General features: G+C 35.3%; 1 pseudogene; it reads left to right on the top strand.

The window, feature by feature from the left end:
• The first annotated feature begins 490 nt into the window (after positions 1-490).
• On the top strand, positions 491-4,003 carry LOC103500075 (alcohol dehydrogenase 1-like; annotated as a pseudogene).
• The last annotated feature ends 6,012 nt before the right edge of the window (positions 4,004-10,015 follow it).

The raw sequence follows: 10,015 nt of genomic DNA on the forward strand, positions 1-10,015 counted from the left end.
TATTGTCTGATTAAGTGTTTTGAACCTGATGCATAGATGTGTTTGTATTGGCATGTAATGTTTTGATGTCATTAGTGTCAGTTTGGCCTCATAATTGAGTTACCTAAGTGATGCGCACTTATGGAAAAGGTATAGACATATCATGACACTAGAAAAAAGAAAATATGAATTTATATTTATTTATAGATTCAATCATCACTATAAACCATTAATACCTTCCTTTGGCAAAAAAAAAAAAATGAAAGAAACTGAGAGTGGAGAGAGACAAAATCATTTGACCAAAAAAACCAGGAGCCACCATCTAGAATCCGGAGCGACGCGAAATTAGACACGGTATTCCCCCATCATCGGCTTTCCTCGCCTTAAACCACTATTGGATTTTCTCATTCTCATTCATTCACTCTATGAAAATGCTGCATTTCCATTCTTCATCTTCATACTCAAATCAGATATCTCAAAATTTGTCTCTGTCTTTTCATCGTTTCAAGTTATGTCGACCACTCTTGGTCAAGTCATCAAATGCAAAGGTATTTTCATTCCTTTCAATCAGCAACTTCATTCACATGGGAGGTTTATATTTTTTCTTTCTTTCTTTCATTTCTATTTCTGGGTATTCTCTTTCTTCCTCTTTCTGCCTACTTTTACTCATTTTTAGCTAACTATATGGGTTTTTAAATTTAAACCTTTCTTAATGAATCCAAGTGTTAATTCCAAAAATGTAAGATCTTTTTCAATTGGGGCCTGGAGTTTTGGTTTTTGAGAATTAAATGTATGAGAACAATGCTACTCTCGCTCATATCTACTCAGAAAGCACAATTTGATGATTAGTTAAAACACATAGTTTTTCATGTATAATTTGATGATTCCTGTTGCAGCTGCTGTGGCATGGAAGGCAGGAAAGCCACTGGTAATTGAGGAAGTGGAAGTGGCACCACCACAATCGAATGAAGTCCGTGTTAAGATTCTCTTCATTGCTCTTTGCCATATTGATGTTTACTTTTGGGAAGCTAAAGTAATGTAGTTTAACCCTTTTCTTCTTATTAGGTTTACATGTTTTCTTGTTTACATTTTTATGGTAGTGAATCTAAAAAATGGCTTCCTTTGTTTATATCAAGGCTAAACACCTCTCTTTCCTCGCATATTTGGACATGAAGCTGTATGGTAATGAATATGATTCTTTTTTAGTGTCATGCTTGCAATTTGAATGTGTGCTTTTAGATTGGTAGTAATTGACCTGATGTTATCATATTTTTTTTGTTTGTTTGTTTGTTATTAGAGTTGTGGAGAGTGTAGAGGAGGGTGTGACTGATCTTAAGCCAGGAGACCATGTTCTTCCTATGTTCACTGGTGAATGTGGGGATTGTCACCATTGTAGATCGGAAGAGAGCAACATGTGTGATCTTCTCCAAATCAACACTGACCGTGGCGTTATGATCAATGATGGCAAGTCAAGATTCTCTATAAATGGAAAACCAATTGATCACTTTGTTGGAACCTCGACATTTAGCGAATACACTATTGTTCATGTTGGTTATCTGGAAAGATCAAACCAGCTATGCCTCTCGATAGAGTTTGTGTTCTCAGCTGCGGTATATCCACAGGTATGGAGAAGTTTCTCCCTCTGTTTATTTGACATGTTTAATGATCATAAGTTGTGTTTAATAATATAATATTAAATTTATCTTAACTAGTTTAATCGATTACTTAGATGGTCAGGATGGTATCTGAGTAGTGGTCCAAGAGGTCCATGTTTATGTTCCTGCTAATAATATTAGATTTACCTTCCCTCTCATTAGCTTAATCTTTTGTTTAAGCTTTGATTTGATTTAAGAAGCTAACATGAACTGAATCAATAAACCTAACCCAGAAGGCGGTCTAGTCCCATGTTTAAATCTCTAAATCTCTAGTAAAGGTGGTCTAAGAGATTTTGTGTTTAAATCTCTAAATCTCTAGTAAAGGTCTAGGAGGTCCCGTGTTTAAATCTCTAAATCCCTATTAAAGGTGATCATGGGGTCCTGTGTTTAGGACCCTAGTAATGATATTAAATTTGCTTTCAGTCTGTTAGCTTAAGCAAAATATGAACTAAATCAATTTGGTTTGGGATGTAGGGCTTGGTGCCACTTTGAATGTTGCAAAGCCAAAAGAAGGGTTCATCTGTCGCTATCTTTGGACTTGCAGCTGTTGGCCTTGCAGTAAGCTTACTATTATCCAACTTCAATTCTTTCATACTCGGATTACTATTTTTTCATCAATGCTAATGCTCGATGTCTTTTGGATTTAAAGGTTGCTGAAGGAGCGAGAATTGCTGGCGCATCCAGGATCATTGGCGTTGATCTCAATCCAAGTAGATTCGAAGAAGGTACAATCAAACTATACTATAACAACTTGCTTAGTCTTTAGTTTAAGAACGAACATGTAAATATGTTTGTTGTTTCAACGATTGCAGCAAAGAAATTTGGTTGCAACGAGTTTGTGAATCCAAAGGATCATAACAAGGCAGTTCAGGAGGTGATTGCGGAGATGACAACTTTAGGAGTTGGTAGGAGTGTTGTTGAATAAGAAATTTTGGAACCAATCACAAATTGCCACGTCATTTACTGAAATAATCGTATTTGGGATTAACTAAAAATTGTCATGTGTCCCAAATTAAATTTAAAGACAAATTTGACAATTCTAATGATGTCACGTGTCTTTATTATGGCAATTGGATCAAATTAATTATTTTGGTTCAATTAAATATTATTCACTTGGGGCTAAAATTCAATTGAGTCCAATGATAAGCTTAATTTAGCCCAAAATTAAGTATGACCCAAATCCATGCGATTGAGCCCATGGGTATGGTCCATGGGCCAGACCAGACCCAAGTCTATAAAAGCCCACCAGGGAACTTTATAAATAGAGGAGTTCTCTTTATTTGTGGGGGTTGGAAATTTTTGACTCCAAAAGATCTAGAGAGAATTCTCCCAAGAGATAGAAGACTCTTCAACTCCTGAAGTCGAACACCCTCGAAGATTGAAGCTTCTTTGAAAATACAAGCTTTCATCCAAGACTCCAACTTCAAGAACACCTTCGAAGATTGAAGCTTCTTTGAAAACAGAAACTTTCTTCCGAGACTACAACTTCAAGAACACCCTCGAAGATTGAAGCTTCTTTAAAAACAGAAACTTTCTTCCAAGACTACAACTTCAAGAACACCCTCGAAGATTGAAGCTTCTTTAAAGATACAAGCTTTCTTCCAAGACTCCAACTTCAAGAACACCCTCAAAGATTGAAGCTCCTTTGAAGATACATGCATTTTTCCAAGACTCCAACTCCAAGAACATCACGTGCTTTGCTTCTTCAAATCAAGCGTAAGCATTTAGCCGAGAGATAATCAGAGGATCAAATTCTAGAGATCGAACCACATCGCATCAAATCAACATAAATACAACATCAACACAAGTTTAACTCCATGAATCAAATTTCTCTAGAAATCTCGTGTGAACAAGTGTCAAATGCACTAAAAGCATTTAGGCGATGATCTCACCATTTGAATGTGTCCATGATGTAATTCCTTAGGAACCACATTCTTTGTTTTCTATATACAAAACCAAAATACGAAAACATATATAATTGTACGTATACTTTCAAGGTCGGGGTGTTGCTGTACTCGTGGGAGTGCTGAACAAAGATGATGCATTCAAAACTTATCCAATGAATCTCCTGAACGAGAGGACTTTAAAGGGTACATTCTTCGAAAACTACAAACCGAGAACTGCCATCCCTGGGGTTGTTAAACAGTACTTGAAGAAGGTAAAATCTCAATAACTATTCTGCTCAAGGTTTGTCTTGTATAATATCATCTGATATCAGAGGATTTACATGGTGTGTGTTATTGTTGTTGAAGGAGCTGGAATTGGAGAAGTTCATTACACATACAGTGTCGTTTTCTAAGATAAACAATGTATTTGATTACATGATGAAGGGAGAGTCAATTCGATGTATTCTAAGGATGGAAGAGTGATTTGTGGTATTATTTGTTTATGAACAATGTGATGAATGATGGTATAAGTGTTTTATAAGGAAGGAAGGAGTTCTTAATTGAGATGTGCAGTCAGTCTGTTTTTAAATCTAGAAGAATAAATTTGAGCTATTTCTCATTTTTCTTTCTTCCTTTTTAGGGTCTTAATTTTTTCTTAAAAGATTATTTATTTTAGAAAAAGGAGGACCAAAAGAATAAAAGATAAGAAAGACCAGACAGAAAACACCAAACTAGAGAAGATAAGAGTAAGAAAGTGGAAAATTGAGGAAGAATGGAAGCTGAAAAAGAATAAGGCATAAGACCTAAAAAAGGAAAGATCAATTCGGTTGAGTATTTTTTAATGGTCGCAAGATTTTGGATTTTAAATTTTGACTTTTCCTCCTTGTAGGAAACCCAAATTCTTTTAATTAGATTTCATAAAATCCTTTATGAACAGACTATGGTACACATGGATATTGGTTTTGTAGGATTCATATTCGAAATGTAAATCAAGTCTTGATCAACAAGGTTGATTTCTCTCATCTTGTTATTGAATGTAGGTTTGAGGAGTCACTATTAAAAAAATGAATTTTGAGAGCTGATAATCTTTTCTAATTACGAAAGTATGACCTCTAACAATCATTTACTTGTCCATTTTTTATTACTATCTTTTCCTTTATTCATTAATGTTCTATTACTGTCTTTAACAATATCGTCAACCATTGAGAGCCAACCTGTTACCATCATCTCTAACCATTGATGTCTTTCTCCTAGTCAATTTTAGGCAATTGGTTTTTGATAATTAAAGAGAGTGGACTTTTGTTCCCCATTGTTTCTGCAATTTTTGGCTAACCTTAAAGGTTTCATTTCGATATCTATCGTTAGTCAACTTTTAACGATATTTTTTGGGTGACTTCCATCTGCAAATTTTTGGCGACTATCTTGGATAACTGTTTGTTACTGTTTATCTATTATTCCTTTCTTGCAACTATCACTACTCAACTTTTAACAATCTCTTTCTATCATCGTTGTTGACCATTTTTGGAAATTATTTTTCTAACAATCGTTGTCTATCAACCTCTGATGATTGTTTTTAATGATCGTTTTTGTGGTGGCCACTTTATGATAATTGTCGTTGATTGTTTTACGACGGTCACCCTAGTAGATCTAGGTAGGGGCAAGTTTTAACGATCTCTTTCTATCATCGTTGTTGACCAATTTTTGGAAATTATCTTTCTAACAATCATTGTCTATCAATCTCTGATCATTGTTTTAATGATCATTTTTATGGTGGCCACTTTTTGATAATTTTCGTTGATTGTTTTTCGATGCTTACCCTGGTAGATCTAGATAACAGTCTGTAGAGGTACGTGCCCCTCGATTTATTGATTTTTCTATTTTAGATATGATTTTGTATACGTTTAATAGTATATAAAAAAATCAACACTATGAATGAGATTCTAAGATAGTGCAATGGTAAGGTATTGCGTTATTTTGTCATGGGTTTGAATAATAATAAGAACAATAAGAATAATAAGAATAATAATAAGAATAACAATAACAATAAGAATAATAATAAAATAATAAAAAAATGAGGATAATTAAAAGAAATTGGGTTTTTTTTATTATAAAAATTGACTTTTTAGAATGTACGTCAATGTTGAACAAGAAATTTTGGCCAATTAAATCGCATCATGTCATCACAGCAAAATTATGATGATTATAATTTGATTGGATTTGAGTAGTTAAGTTTTCTTATATCCAACCAAATTCAAGTTCTGATGAAAAATTGGGCCAAAGAAATGATAGGCTCAAGCCTTCCAAACAAGTGGGCCTAAGTTCGAGCCCACCAAGAAAAATGTCCCAAGCGCAAGTTGCCAAGGAAATGGGCTGAGCCCAAGCCCTAAACCCTAAACCCTAAGCTCAAGCCCAACAAGTAAATGGGCCTAACTTCACGTAAAGCCCATATAAACTTTTTATAAATAGAGACCTTGCTATTCATTCTGGAGATCTTTGGTTGAAGGAAGAATTGAAGCTTTGAAGAACTGAAGCTCTAAAGAATTGAATACAAACTTCTAAAAGCTCTCAAGACGTGCAAGTTCTTATCAACCTCGAGAGCATCATCTTTTGAAAGATTGAAGACTTGGAAGATTAAACTTTCCTTGAATTCCAGAAGATTAAAGCTTATATAGACTTGCAACCACAACTTCTTGAAGATCAAAAATCATAAAGTTCTAAGTTTCATTTGTATTCAAGAGAAAATATCAAAAGAATAAATACTAAAGATTGTATTCACGACACCATATAAATCAATATACAAAGTTTAATTGCACGAATTACATTTCGTCTGAAATCTCACGTGAACAGTTTGGCTTGCCTAGTGGGATCGTCTTTACCTTTCATCTGTTTCTCTTTTTTAAGAACATGTAAACAAATCATGACATCTCAAGGCAACACTTCCAAAGCTTTGAGCAACATCAGCAAGTGGCCAAATACTTCGAGCCACTCAAGAGACATTCAATCATATGAGGATATGCCACCCTTTGAGTTTACAATGAATATTTGAGAATAATTTTCAGAGCAACCAAAAGGTGGAATTGTCATCAAGGAAAATTTTGTGATTGATGAACACAATTCTTCCTTGAACACTCAAGTGAGGAGACGCCTCACCCAAATGTAATGTCAGTTATGGCGACTGACCTGAATACAAGTGAAGATAAAATGGCAAAGCTTGAAAAGGAGATCAACATGCTCATGAGGGCCGTGAAGAAAAGGACTATGAGATTACATCACTAAAAAATCACATCGAGTCATAATGCTGCTGAATCAACTCACACACATACTGTAAAGAATATTGACAAAGGGAAGGAAATTATGGAAGAAATTCAACCACAAAATTTGACCTCAATTGTGTCGTTGTTAGTTCATAAATTGTAAGAAATGATAGCAAACTCCATCAAAACTCAATACGGTGGACCTACTCAAACTTTCTCTTTGTATTCCAAGACATATACGAAAATGATCAACAATCTTAGAATGCTGAATGGATACCAACCACCTATGTTTCAGCAATATGATGGAAAGGGCAATCTAAAACAACACATTGGTCGCTTCATCGAAACATGTGAAACTGCTGGTACGCGAGGAGATTTGTTGGTCAAACAATTCTTCCGAACTTTCAAAGAAAACACCTTTGACTGGTAAAGCGATCTTGATCCCAAATCCATTGATAATTGGGATTAGCTTGAGAGGGACTTTTTCAACCGTTTCTACAGCACTTGGTATATAGTCAACATGATGGAGCTTACAAACACAAGACAATGAAAGGGAGAGCCAGTCATTACCTACATCAACCGATGGAGAGCTCTGAGTCTTGACTGTAACGATCATCTAAGCGAACTGTTTGCAATGAAAATGTGTATCCAAGGTATGCATTGGAAACTTCTCTATATTCTGCAGGGAATAAAACCCCACACGTGTGAAGAGTTGGAGAATCGTACCCATGATATGGAATTGAGTACTGTCAACAGGGGAGCAAAATATTTCTTGGTTAAAAAAATGTGGTGTCACAACAATGAAATTGATGATACTAAAAAGATTGCAAATAGTTGTCATAAACGAGTCTATGGTTGTTCATGCAACTCCTTTGAAATCCTTCTCTAAAAGAAAAGAAAAAAAGATCAAAAGAAAGCGTGATGGGGACGAAAAGCGACGCCCAACTCTTAGAGAATGACAGGAAAAAGGTTATCCATTTCCTGACTTTGATGTTGCAGACATGTTAGAGTAGTTGCTAGAGAACCAACTTATTCAGCTGCCAGAAAGTAAACGACCAGAACAAGTAGAAAAAGTAGATGATCCTAACTACTGCAAGTATCATTGGGTCATTGGTCATCCTATTGAAAAGTGTTTCATGTTGAAGGAGCTAATTTGAAAGTTGGCTCATGAAAAGAAGATCGAGCTGAATATTGATGAAGTAGCTCAGACGAATCATGTTGCAGTCAAGATAACTTTATGATCAAAGAAAAAGCTTGATTCAATTTGGGACTTTCGAATCTATACTTGTCCAATTCCAAGAAAGGATCGTGACGGTAGACTTCTAAAATAAAGAAGAGCGTGTTAAGGAGGATAGCAAAGGATGAATAGTTGTGACTTGTTGAAAAGGTCGAAAACAAAATTTCATTCAAAAGGAGTCGTCATTCCATGAAAAGCATGCAAAAGGAAACATCTCCCATAAAAAAAAGGGAAAATAGAACAAGAAGATATGGAAGCCTAAGCCTATTAAAGGAAAAGATGAGGACTTCCTTCGATCTTGACGGTCGATAAATTTGGCAGAATTCCTCCTAAGAAGCTTCCTTGATGATCATCTAGAAGAAGTATTAGAATACTCTGCATGTCATGCTGTCAGCATTGTAGAAATCGACAACAATTATGCAGCTTATGAAGAATTCGAAAATTCAAATGAAATTAAGCAAAGGACTTCTATCTTTGATTGTATCAAGCCTTTAACTATTCGATCTTTAGTCTTTCAAAGATTGAGTATGGCCACGAAAGAAGAAGAAAACCAATGTCCAACGTCTACTTAGACTTGAACTTCAGCTTTCAAAAGGCTAAGAATCTCCACATTAAAGAATGATCGACCTTCAACATTTGCTTTTGATTGTCTAAAGATGACAAACGATTTACATCAAAGAGAGATAAAAATTTTGAAGGCAAAACTTCATGAAGAAAACAATGATGATAAGATTAACAATTGTGTCTCATGAAGCATGAAGAGGAAGTTGTCTGTTGCCATAAATATAGAAGGTTCCTTGACCGTGAAACCAAGAATTATTATATTCACCAATCCTACAAATAAGGGAGATGAACAAATCCTTAACGAGAATATGAGCTGCTAAATATGCATCACTCCTTATCGCAAGAGCCTAAACTGCATGGTACTCTTAGCCCACAAAAGATTAAAAGGTGAATGGTAAAAAATGAAAAAAAAAAGAGTTGAACTACGTTATTACTTGATCCCTATGTTATAAAAAGGGTACGTAGACAGCTTAAAGTTTACTTTCGGTTTAGTTGCACGCAAAAAAAATATTATTCTTCATTGTGATGATGTAAGCTCATAGTAAAGGATGCATAAACATCACAAAATGAAATTTAGAAGCAACCACACCAGAATAAGAACATTTTCATTACCATTCAACAAAATCTTGCATTTACAAGAATACAACGAAAGAAAAAAAAAGAATGAGGGAAACGGGAGCATAGTCAAAGCTTCCCCTTGAAGTTCTTAAATTCTTCGCGTGCAGCCTCCAGACTCTTATAAACCATAGTTAAGACCTTGGTGGCTTCTTTGGTGACAACAGAGATGTTTAATTGTCTACCTTTTTAAGATAGCTAGCTTCGTCTTCCTCAAGAAACTTTGTCGTTGTTTCTTTATGTTCAAGTTCAAAGGCTTTAAACTTCATCGTTGCAGGTGCGGTTTCGCCTCCTCTCCAAAATATCGACCAACAAACTCTACTCATCTCTGATATATTACAGGCTCGGATCTTCATCTTCTCTCATGTGTTGCAGTCGATAGGATCTTCATTTTCATCTTCATCTTCTTACATGTGTTGCAGTTGAGACGATTATCATCTTCATCTTCTTACATGTGTTGTGGTCGAGAGGATCATCATCTTCTCAAATGTGTTACAGCCGAGAGAATCATCATCTTCATTTTCTCACATCTGTTACAGCTAAGAGGATCATCATCTTCATCTTCTCACATGTGTTGTAGCCGAGAAAATCATCATTTTTATCTTCTCACATGTGTTGCAGCTAAAAGGATCTTCATCTTCATCTTCTTCTATGTGTAACAGCCAAGGTGATCTTCATCTTCATCTTCTTCCATGTGTTGCAGTCGAGAGGATCTTAATCATCTTCATCTTCTCACATGTGTAGCAATCAAGAGGATCTTCATCTTCACCTTCTCACATGTGTTGTAGCCGAGAGGATCTTCATCATTATCTTCTCACGTGTATT

The sequence above is a fragment of the Cucumis melo genome, chromosome 1, assembly GCF_025177605.1.
Source record: "Cucumis melo cultivar AY chromosome 1, USDA_Cmelo_AY_1.0, whole genome shotgun sequence".
Taxonomy (NCBI): Eukaryota; Viridiplantae; Streptophyta; class Magnoliopsida; order Cucurbitales; family Cucurbitaceae; genus Cucumis; species Cucumis melo.